This window comes from Salvelinus alpinus, chromosome 27 (assembly GCF_045679555.1).
Source record: "Salvelinus alpinus chromosome 27, SLU_Salpinus.1, whole genome shotgun sequence".
Lineage (NCBI taxonomy): Eukaryota > Metazoa > Chordata > Actinopteri > Salmoniformes > Salmonidae > Salvelinus > Salvelinus alpinus.
Window position 1 is genome coordinate 34,892,261 of NC_092112.1, and position 11,145 is coordinate 34,903,405.

Genomic DNA, 11,145 nt, shown 5'->3' on the forward strand with positions numbered 1-11,145 from the left:
AAATAGCCCTTACACAGCCTGGAGGTGTGTTGTGTCATTGTCCTGTTGAAAAACAAATGATAGTCCCACTAAGCACAAACCAGATGGGATGGTGTATCGTTGCAGAATGCTGTGGAAGCCATGCTGGTTACGTGTGCCTTGAATTCTAAATAAAATCACTGACAGTGTCACCAGCAAAGCACCCCCACACCTCCTCCTCCATGCTTCACGGTGGGAACCACACATACACAGATCATCCGTTCACCTACTCTGCATCTCACAAAGACACAGTGGTTGGAACCAAAATCTCAAATTTGGACTCATCAGACCAAAGGACAGATTTCCACTAGTCTAAAGTCCATTGCTCATGTTTCTTGGCCCAAGCAAGTCTCTTCTTATTATTGGTGCCCTTTTAGTGGTTTCTTTGCAGCAATACGACCAGGAAGGCCTGATTCACGTAGTCTCCTCTGAAACGTGTCTGTTACTTGAACTCTGAAGCATTTATTTGGGCTACAATTTCTGAGGCTGGTAACTCTAATGAACTTATCCTCTGCAGGAGAGGTAACTCTGGGTCTTCCTTTCCTGTGGCGGTCCTCATGAGAACCAGTTTCATCATAGCACTTGATGGTTTTTGCGACTGCACTTGAAGAAACTTTCAAAGTTCTTGAAATTTTCCGGATTGACTGACCTTCATGTCTTAAACTAATGATGGACTGTTGTTTCTTTGCTTATTTGGAGCTGTTCTTGTCAAAATATGGACTTGGTCTTTTATCAAATAAGGTTATCTTCTGTATACAACCCCAAACCTTGTCACAACAACTGATTGGCTCAAATGCATTTAGAAGGGAAGAAATTTCACAAATTAACAAGGCACACATGTTAATCGAAATGCATTCCAGGTGAATACCTATTGAAGCTGGTTGAGAGAATGCCAAGAGTGTGCAAAGCTGTCAAGGCAATAAGGTGGCTTTGATTAACACTTTTTTGGTTACTACATGATTCCGGTGTATTTTTTCATAGTGTTGAAGTCTTCACTATTCCTCTACAATGTAGAAAATAGTAAAAATAAAGAAAAACCCTTGAATGAGTAGGTGTGTCCAAACTTTTGACTGGTACTGTAGGTATCATCATTATATCCAAATCTCTGATGAGCTTGAATTTGGCAGGTCGTGTAATGGTGGAAGGGGATGCAATGTTTGATTCTGTTGGCGCTAGTTAAGTTGGTAAGAATAACTGAACGATGGTAATAAGAATGGAGCTATAAAAAAGCTGAAATTGGAATTGAATCGCAGTTTCTGGTTGGAGTACTCTTCATGAATAAGGATTTTTATTTGGGAGACCCGTTTGCAGTTACGAAGACAGTGAAGGAAGAATTGTGAAAGGTGGAGTCGGTCAGATTGACCAGGAGGAGTATGTTGGTGTTTCATGTGTATCGAATAAGCAAAAGGAGAAAGCTCTGTGGCGCTATAAACTTTCAATGTACGAGGTGGAGAGTTATGATTTTCAGAGTAAGGCACCGAAGAAAGGTGTCATATCTGGTGTCTAGGGATAACATGCCGGGAATAGTTGGGGCTAGTTGATTAACACGTACTGTGAATGGAAAGGTGGAAAGGCTTTCCGTACTGTATATGAAGTTGTATACGTACAAAAACCAATACAATATAATTTTTAAAAAGTTTGACCATGTGTCAAGTATTTGCAGACGGAATATCAGTTTGAGTCTGAGGATGCACAATGCTGCAATTGTGATGGGAATCATGTTCCAGAGAAGGGTGAAGGAGGTCAAAGTAGTGAGGATCAGGGCTGTCGAGCAGGTCTCTTATGCGGAGGCAGTGAAAAGGAGAGAGTAGACGTGAAAGAGACGTGGAGAAGTCAGAGATAGCCAGAATTGTAAAGTGGGCTAAGGAACAGAAGTTGTGTTTAGGAGAAACGCCATCAGTGCGTGCTTTGCAAGCAATGTAGAGGATGAAGGCGCGGCAAGGGCGAGGTGAACAGATAGACATGGTTATGAACAGTGAGAAGAGCCGAGTGTAGTGGGAAGATGTGTGTTGAGGAAGAATGGTGTCAGACATGATAAAGAAGAATCTGGACCAGTAGGAGTGGAATTTTGGGAGGAAGTGGATCCCTTGCCTTTTGGCGGATCCATTTGTGGTTTCATGGTGGGTGAGAAAGGATTTGAGAAAAGTTGAATCCGTGAAGGTAACCTGTAGTGGACTTGTGATATTTGTTTGTGTTTCTTCTGACTAGAGGGCGAAGGCACTCCGTGTCACATAACTTGGGTCAAGATCTGTTTCTTGCTTTGCTCTTAGGAACAGGGCACCATTGAAAGAAGTGATTTATGGGGTAGCATTAAGTGTGGAGGTGGTACAATTGAAGTTGAAAATTCTTGTTGTTTGTGATGCCCGCTGTTTGGTACGACGCAGACCCGGTGGGTAGCGTGGTGAAACAGTCATTGTCAGTCCTTTTGAATTGAGTCTCTACCAGACAAAGAAATGTTAGGATATATCAGTTATACTGTTAGAGCTTTTGTGCCGAATCCACTGAGGTGTTTCAGGTGCAACGTTTATGGCCATCTTGCAGCAGTGTGTAGGAGGGAGATGTGGGAAGTGTGCTGGAGGGCATGGGATAGAGGATTGTGTAGTTTAGGTGGATAAAGTTGCGTCAATTGTAGGGGTGTTCATGTTGCTGGAGATCGGAAGTGTCCGGTGCAAGACAGGAAGATTTAAGTGGACAGAGTCAAAGTAGTGCAGAGGGTGTCGCATGCTGAGGCTGGATCAAGGGTGAGGGCTTCCGAGAGGATCCCTGTGAGTAGTAGATCTGTGCCAGTACAGAGGGATAGGGTAAGGAGTGAGTTATGCTTCAGTAAGGTTGGCTTCTTAGATGTCATAGCAATGGTTATCAACTGTACTGCAGAAACGGAGCATAAATCACAGAAAATAGATGTGGTGGCAGCTGCAGAGAAGTATTTGGGTATATGAGATTTGACTTCAGAAGTGTTACGGGATGTGTTGAGGGGTGGTGTCCCATCCTCCCAGGCTGTTGGCATGGGCAGGAGCAGATAGGGTCAAAGTAGTGGAATGGGGTAGTGGGTTTTTAATGGGTGTAGGTGGCAACTGCAGAGAAGTACCTGGGTGTATGAGATTTTACTGCAGAAGAGTTAATGGGGTGGCGATTTATATTTTCATGAAATAGTGGTAAACACACTACATGACCAAAAATAGGTGGACACCTGCTCGTCAAACATCTCATTCCAAAATCATGGGCATTAATATGGAGTTGGTCCCCCCCTTTGCTACTAACAATAACAGCCTCTACTCTTCTGGGAAGGCGTTCCACTAGATGTTGGAACATTACTGCCTGGGACTTGCTTCCAGTCGGCCACAAGACCATTAGTGAGGTCGGGCACTAATGTTGGGCAATTAGGCCTGGTTGAGGGCAGGGCTCTGTGAAGGCCAGTCAAGTTCTTCCACACCGGTCTCGATAAACCATTTCTGTACGGACCTCGCTTTGTGTACGGGGGCATTGTCATGCTGAAACAGGAAAGGGCCTTTCCCAAACTGTTGCCACAAAGTTGGAAGCACAGAATCGTCTAGAATTTCATTGTATGCTGTACCATTAAGATTTCCCTTCACTAGAACTAAAGGGTCTAGCCCAAACCATGAAAAACAGCCCCAGACCATTATTCCTCCTCCACCCAACTTTACAGTTGGCACTATGCATTCAGGCAGGTAGTGTTCTCCTGGCATCTGCCAAACCCAGATTTGTCCGTTGGACTGCCAGATGGTGAAGCGTGATTAATTTACTCCAGAGAAAGCATTTCCACTGCTCAGTCAAATGGCGGCAAGCTTTACACCATTCCAGCTGATGCTTGGCATGGCGAATGGCGATTTTAGGCTGTTCGGCCATGGAAACCCATTTAATGAAGCTCCCGATGAACAGTTATTGTGCTGACGTTGCTTCCAGAGGCAGTTTGGAACTCAGTAGTGAGTGCTACAACAGAGGACAGATTTTTATGCACTATGCGCTTCAACACTTGGCGGTTCCGTTCAGTGCGCTTGTGTGGCCTACCACTTCGCGGCTGAGCCGTTGTTGCACCTAGACCTTTCCAATCCACAATAACAGCAGTTACAGCTGAACGAGGCAGCTCTAGCAGGGCAGAAATTTGATGAACTGACTTGTTGGAAAGGTGGCATCCTATGACGATGCCACGTTGAATGTCACTGAGCTCTTCAGTAAGGCCATTCTACTGCCAATGTTTGTCTATGGAGATTGCATGGCTGTGTGCTCGATTTTATACACCTGTCAGCAACGGGTGTGGCTGAAATAGCCGAATCCACTAATTTGACAGGGTGACCACATACTTTTGTATATATAGTGTAGGTGTATGATTAGTTGGTGGTGCATTTTTTTCCTTCTCCTTTTTGGAACAGCAATAATGAAGAGAATTTAATGTAGGTAGGCCGTAACTGGCCTCACACTTCAGTACAGTAGATGGCGGTGTATGCACCATGAAAATGGATACGATCCACCAACCCAGTCCCGAAGAAGAAAAAGAGCAAATATAATACTTGGCCTATGCAGTGGTAGTGGAGGGTAAAAGCACTTTACTCACCTTTATATTTTGCGCTACAGTTTACACACCTTTTGCGGAAAAATGCATTAAAAGTACAGCGAGTGTTACTGTTTCACCGCGACCGACAAAATCTGAGTTTACCACCTATTAGTTATTTACCACTACATCGGGCCTATATTGATTTCCAAAACGAATAAAACATCGATATCAAGTTAACAAACCTAACGTTAGCCAGTTAGTTAGCTAAATAACTCGTCTAGCAAGGACACGATCAGATAGTTAACTATCCAACTTAACCGCAATTACCATTGAGTTAGCTAGCAACTGCTCATGTTTCTAGCTAGCTAACGTTAGCAAGCTAGCCAAGAAACGTTAGCTAGCTTGCTAAATTGTTAACGTTACACAAGTAAAACTACTCACAAATGAAGGAAACGTTACTTACTTGAGCAAACAAACTTTGCATTCCAATCTGGTACATGAACAGATGATAACAAAAAATGCTCAAATATCTACTGAATGGGTGTCGCTAATATAAAGAATTGTAAGGAGGAGCTCCGCGGAACCTTAGTGTCCGGAAGTAATTTAGCCATTCATTGTAGTTATTGCGATTTGTGGAGTTGCTATTTTCTCCGAGTTTTCTCGTGTCAATTAAGTCGTGACATTCTTGGATTACGCATTATATGAATAAAGGCCGATTTAATAAACAAATAAGATAGTCAGTTGAAAAAAGGTTAAGGATACATGACTGTGTACATATATGGCTGTGTTGGCAAAATCCCTACATATGCCATCGAGCCAAGCGGGGAGAGGCTGCCCGTTGTCACATCCAGCCAGTGTTTAGGAGGTACCAGAACAAAAAATGTGCACGCGCGAGGAAGCTCTGAGGTAACATAACGCACGAGAGAAAAAAATCAACTCAATAACAAAGCATCGCATTTGAGCCTGTGTAGACTTTGTGATTTTAACAGAAGTACCGTGAATTTTGGTTAGTATTTTTTGTTTTGGTAGTTTAGTATGAATTTGTTCATCCAAAACATATTTTGTTTTTGGGAATATTTTACTAACCCCGTACAGTAGGTGCGGGAATACGCCGAGTGTAGTCTGCCAATAAACCCCCAAAAAGTATAAGAAGAGCTCATTGTACGTGCATAGTGCAGTAGGGCATAACAGAAGTTGTACACATGGGGAAACATTTTTAGTAGCCTACGGTCAGGGGAAAATGTGGCCTTTTATACAATGATGCTTCATTTTACATGCCTGGAGACTTTGGCAGAATCTTTAATATTGCACAAATGATTGAAATAACAGGCTACTCTGACACTGAGATCAATAAAAACGACCTCGTCTTTAATGTCTGCATGCTGTTCACTTAAAGATTTGCCGCTCGTTCCCAACTGTAGACTATGCAATCCACAGCTAGGCACTTTTTTAAGCTAATGATCCTCTGTGGCTAAATTTTAGGCCTTTTCATGGTGTAGTAGGCTATTCTGAATTATTACATTACTTTCTGAACAGTCAGCAGTAATTATATAACTTTGGCAAATGTATTCAATTTATCAGGGGTGCTGCAGCTCCTCCAGAACCCAAAATAATGATAATTTAATCATTCTCCTATTTGTTTAAAATGCAGTGGTAAACATTGGATTCATGGTGATTTACATATCTTACAGTCTTGTACCCTTAAACATTTTAAAACTGACTATAGTATTTGTTTATTAAATTTGACTTTATTAATATAATGAGCAATCCAGTAATGTCACGAGTTAATTGACACAAGAATACTCTAGAAAATAGCAAATCTACAGATCCAATTAATACAATGAATAGCTAAATTACTTTCACTCCTCAGCACTCTATTTCCAAATGTTCGGTGGTGATAAATAAAAACAATACTTATTAAACTGTTCTTTCGTTCCAAAAGCCTGTGGAATTTTCTTTCCCAAAAGCTAGCTATTGGCTACTAGCTATCCAGTATAAAAGACAGGTTTGAAAACTCAATAGGTGAAGGTACCACCAAAGACAGTACAGTATGAAGATAGGCTAAAACTGCTTCTCCAATCGAATTCCCCAATCACACTTGTAAGCGATGTTGGCTAGCTAAACTCATGCACATGAACAAGTCTTCGCGTCTAACGGTCGTCTCGGGCCGAACTACGCATGTGCAGGCCGTCGAATCAAAGGCACTCCTTAAATATAAAGTAGTTTTTGACAAAAATGTAAACTTGTCAGTTTGTCACTTTCATGAGGTTGGAGTGACAATATGTTCAACAGCTTAAGCCATTGGCTCGAATCTAGTGTGTGCCTTTAGATTTCGAGAAAATTAACATCTAAAGAAAAGTGGTTGATTTCTAAAACCCCAAACCCCGCCCTGATTGCTGCAGTCCTAACACGTTGTTTACCCCCCAGCCCTCTTCCTAGCCACTTTCCCTCCCGGGAATCCCAGTCAAAACCGGATGGAGTTTGATTGCCATCTTATGTGGAGGTCCAATTCACAAACGTTGCAGCCTCGGCCCCCCACTTGTGAGGTTGATATGACTGTGTGACACCTTCATATTATGGTATTCCAGTAAAAGAAGAACTTACATATTTAGGCATAACCATTACAAAGGATCAGAAGTCTAGAGGCTTACTAAATTTTAACCCTCTTATTAAAAATACCCAGAAGAAGCTAAATCAATGGCTACAGAGGGACTTATCTTTAAAAGGTAGAGTCCTAATAACCAAGGCCGAAGGTATCTCTAGACTAACATATGGCGCTCTATCTTTATATCTTGACAGTAAAATAAGCAAGGAGATAGACCAGATGCTTTTCAACTTTCTTTGGAGAAACCGTACCCATTACATTAGGAAAACTGTTGTAATGAACACTTATGAAAATGGTGGACTGAATTTTCAGGACTTTACTACTTTAAATAATACTTTTAAGATCAATTGGATAAAACAATTCCTAAGAAGACCCACTTCTATCTGGAATTTTATTCCTCATCATGTCTTCTCTACTTTTGGTGGCCTTAACTTTTGTTGTGCAATTATAATATTGACAAAATTCCAGTGAAACTTTCTGCTTTTCATCGGCAGGTTTTCTTGTCATGGTCCTTAATTTATAAACACAATTTTTTTTCCACACAGATATTATATATGGAATAATCGGGATATATTGTATAAAAATACTTCTTTGTTTTTAGAATATTGGTTCCGAAATAATATCCTATTGGTGAGCCAACTGGTAAATGCAGAGGGTCTTTTACTCAGTTATAAGGAATTCTTATCTCTTTACAAGGTCCCTGTAACACCTAAAGATTTTGCAATTGTTTTAGACGCCATTCCCTCAGGTGTTGCTCTGTTATTCAGGAACGTGTCAAGACCTGACCCTCAGAGCCTACCTTCTATTGACCCTGTTGACTCATCAGTAGGAAAGATTTGTTTCTCTTTTGGCCCATTCAACAACAGAGCGATACGAACCTTGTTTCAGCAGGATGTTGTATCTATACCTTATGTCATGCCTTATTGGAATGGATTTATTGATAATATCTGTTGGAAAAAAGTTTGGATGTTGCCACACACATACCTACTGGTTAACTAAATTAAGGAGGTTTCCTTTAAAATTATTCATAAATATTACCCTGCCAACCACTATATGAAGAAGTTTAAGGAAAACATAAATTCAAATTGCTCCTTTTGTAATGACCACCCAGAAACAGTGTTGCATCTTTTTTGGCATTGTATACATGTAAGAAAACTGTGGCAAGACATCAGTAGATTTATAATTGAACACATTTATGAAGATTTTACACTATTGTGGAGAGATGTACTGCTTGGATTCTTTACATATGATAAAAATAAGCTGAAACATTTTTATGTAATTCATTTCATTATTCTTTTGGCCAAATTTCATATCCACAAATGTAAATTTACTAACAAAAAAACACATTTTCTTACCCTACAAAAAGAAATTGAACTGTATTTTAAGACTATTAAATACTCTAACAAAAAAGCTGTTAGAATTGTAAGTGTATGTATGTCCCTTAAGGTCCTTGTGTAATTGTAATGTGATATTTGTACCCCCTAGCTCGATTGTCCATTATATATAATCTATATATACTTGTGTTCCCTTATGTACTTTCTGTATTGATTTGTTGTTAAGAAAAAAAAGAAGAAAAAAAGAAAGAAAAGGTTGATATGACTCACAATTCAACGCAAACTGTGTCGAACTGCATTTTGGGCATGTCAGACAAAATTATGACGTTAGCTTGTAAATATATATACAGTGGGGCAAAAAAGTATTTGGTCAGCCACCAATTGTGCAAGTTCTGCCACTTAAAAAGATGAGAGAGGCCTGTAATTTTCATCAAAGGTACTTCAACTATGACAGACAAAATGAGAAAAAAAATCCAGAAAATCACATTGTATGATTTTTTATGAATTTATTTGCAAATTATGGTGGAAAATAAGTATTTGGTCAAAAACAAAAGTTTATCTCAATACTTTGTTATATACCCTTTGTTGGCAATGACAGAGGTCAAACGTTTTCTGTAAGTCTTCACAAGGTTTTCACACACTGTTGCTGGTATTTTGGCCCATTCCTCCATGCAGATCTCCTCTAGAGCAGTGATGTTTTGGGGCTGTTGCTGGGCAACACGGACTTTCAACTCCCTCCAAAGATTTTCTATGGGGTTGAGATCTGGAGACTGGCTAGGCCACTCCAGGACCTTGAAATGCTTCTTACGAAGCCACTCATTCGTTGCCCGGGCGGTGTGTTTGGGATCATTGTCATGCTGAAAGACCCAGCCACATTTCATCTTCAATGCCCTTGCTGGTGGTAGGCTTTGTTACTTTGGTCCCAGCTCTCTGCAGGTCATTCACTAGGTCCCCCCGTGTGGTTCTGGGATTTTTGCTCACCGTTCTTGTGATCATTTTGACCCCACGGGGTGAGATCTTGCGTGGAGCCCCAGATCGAGGGAGATTATCAGTGGTCTTGTATGTCTTCCATTTCCTAATAATTGCTCCCACAGTTGATTTCTTCAAACCAAGCTGCTTACCTATTGCAGATTCAGTCTTCCCAGCCTGGTGCAGGTCTACAATTTTGTTTCTGGTGTCCTTTGACAGCTCTTTGGTCTTGGCCATAGTGGAGTTTGGAGTGTGACTGTTTGAGGTTGTGGACAGGTGTCTTTTATACTGATAACAAGTTCAAACAGGTGCCATTAATACAGGTAACGAGTGGAGGACAGAGGAGCCTCTTAAAGAAGAAGTTACAGGTCTGTGAGAGCCAGAAATCTTGCTTGTTTGTAGGTGACCAAATACTTATTTTCCACCATAATTTGCAAATAAATTCATTAAAAATCCTACAATGTGATTTTCTGGATTTTTTTCTTCTCATTTTGTCTGTCATAGTTGAAGTGTACCTATGATGACAATTACAGGCCTCTCTCATCTTTTTAAGTGGGAGAACTTGCACAATTGGTGGCTGACTAAATACTTTTTTGCCCCACTGTGTATATATATATATATATATATATATATATGATGGAAAATTGGCATAGTCTCGTAGTGATGAGTCTATAACACTTAGCTCGCTTCATACACATCTTTTTTTGAATTCAGAAATGTATTCGAATAAATTACCCAACTATAAAACTATCTAGCCAGCTATGGGTAACTGTAGCTAGCTAGGTACATTCGTAGCTTTAGGTTGGTTGTTTTTAAGCTCAACTTTAAGATTTCCACCAAGGACGTTGCCTCTCCGATCATCACTCCCCTCGCTTGGGCAAGGGACATTTAAGGTACACTCGGACGTAAAACGTCATTCTATGGCTAAGGGCTGTCTACTTTGACTTTGGACTGTAACCAATGGGCCAGATATTTCACCGGATGTATAAATGTGAAGCATCTGGTTGGCGTTTCCATTCATTAGCAAATATGTTTAAGATAGGAAGCCCAGTGGCCGGAAGTGGGAGAAGATGGAGCGAGATGGACTTTGGCCGACCTTCTGCACATTTTCTCATCGATAAAACATTTGATCTCCATACAGTTTTCTGTTTCCAAACTAAAATCTGTATCAAACAGAGTGGACTGCATTTTATAGACTTTACACTTTGCCAAAGTTGAAAAAAAAATGCTACTCCTGCGCACTAGGATTAATTTGCTCCCCATTGGAAACGACAGGGTCTGGTCTATCCTGGCGTTGTTATAAAATTCTTTGATACCACTGTGAAGCAGGCAAGAATAACTATGTACTTCCGGGTCATGGATATTTGGAATCCTTCAGAATAAATGTCCCGTCCTGTTTACTTTGTAAATTAATAATTAGTGCGAAAAATGGAAAATGTGCACCATTATTTATATATTTCCTACTAGTTATCATACAAAGAATAATTAAAAGTATTTCTATAAGATGTTTTTTTTAAGCCTAAATGGTCAACATTATTTGTTGTGCGTGTACAATGAACCGTACAAAATTATCTGTAGCTTGTGTCACAGTAAAAGGGGGGTCCATTCTACTCAAGAGCACTTATAGTTTCCAAATTCACAGAGTTTACACCAAGAGGAGTGTCGCTGCTCATTTGGCGGCCCATAAAGAGTGGCCAATCAGATTA